The 1,326-nt window shown below is 33.9% G+C and overlaps 1 non-coding gene across 1 annotated transcript; it reads right to left on the minus strand.

Moving 5' to 3' along the window:
• Positions 1–1,218: 1,218 nt before the first annotated feature.
• LOC130964091 (small nucleolar RNA R71) lies at positions 1,219–1,326 on the minus strand. Its single transcript, XR_009080200.1, has one exon. It is a non-coding gene; the product is annotated as a small nucleolar RNA R71 (small nucleolar RNA).

Here is a 1,326-nt window from a genome sequence, read left to right on the forward strand (position 1 = left end):
GCCAGGATGGCACAAGAGGGAAGATTTTGTTTTTAATTCAAATTTTTTCAAGTTTTCATAATTTTTCAAAATCAAATCTTTTTCAAATCATATCTTTTCAATCATATATTTTCAAAATCAATTTCTTTCCATTTTTCAAAAATACTTGCTAATAATTAATGATTTGATTCAAACATTTCAAGTATGTTGACTTTTCTGTTAAGAAAGGTTTAATGTCTGAATCATATCTTTTAAAATTTCTTGTTAGCTAAGTCACTAATTTTAGAAATCAAATCTTTTTAAACTGTTTTTCAATCATATCTTTTCAATCATATCTTCTTAATCACATCTTTTTCAAAATAATTTTCAATCAGATCTTTTTGATTTCTAATTTCAAAATCTTTTTCAAAAATCACTTTATTTCTTTCCCAACTTTAATTTTCGAAAATCATTCTTCAGTTTTTCAAAATTTCTTCAAAATCTTTTACTTTAATTTCAAAAATTCTTCCCCTCTTCTCACATCCTTCTATTTATGGACTAACACTCCTCCTCAATGCAAAATTCGAACTCTATCCCTCTTGATAAGTTTGAATTCTTCTACCTCCTCCTTCTATTCTTCTTTTCCTCTGACACCTCAAGGAATCTCTATACTGTGACATAGAGGATTCCATACTTTCTTGTTCTCTTCTCTTTCATATGAGCAGGAGCAAAGATAAAAGCATTCTTGTTGAGGTTGATTCTGAGCCTGAAAGGACCTTGAAGCGAAAGCTAAGAGAAGCTAAAGCACAACTCTCTGGAGAGGACCTAACAGAACTCTTCAAACAAGAAGAAGACATGGCAGCCGAAAATAACAACAATGCCAACAATGCAAGGAAGGTGCTGGGTGACTTTACTGCACCTACTCCCGACTTCTATGGGAGAAGCATCTTTATCCCTGCCATTGGAGCAAACAACTTTTAGCTTAAGCCTCAATTAGTTTCTCTAATGCAACAGAATTGTAAGTTCTATGGACTTCCATTGAAAGATCCTCATCAGTTTTTAGCTGAATTCTTGCAAATTTGTGACATTGTCAAGACCAATGGGGTTAACGCTGAGGTCTACAGACTTATGCTATTCTCTTTTGCTGTAAGAGACAAAGCTAGGATATGGTTGGACTCACAACCTAAAGAAAGCCTGAACTATTGGAAAAAGCTAGTCAATGCCTTCTTGGCAAAGTTCTTTCCACCTCAAAAATTGAGTAAGCTTAGAGTGGAAGTCCAAACCTTCAGACAGAAGGAAGGTGAATCCCTCTATGAAGCTTGGGAAAGATACAAACAATTGATCAGAAAGTGTCCTTCTGACATGCTT

The sequence above is a fragment of the Arachis stenosperma genome, chromosome 2 (genome assembly GCF_014773155.1).
Source record: "Arachis stenosperma cultivar V10309 chromosome 2, arast.V10309.gnm1.PFL2, whole genome shotgun sequence".
In the NCBI taxonomy this organism is placed as follows: Eukaryota; Viridiplantae; Streptophyta; class Magnoliopsida; order Fabales; family Fabaceae; genus Arachis; species Arachis stenosperma.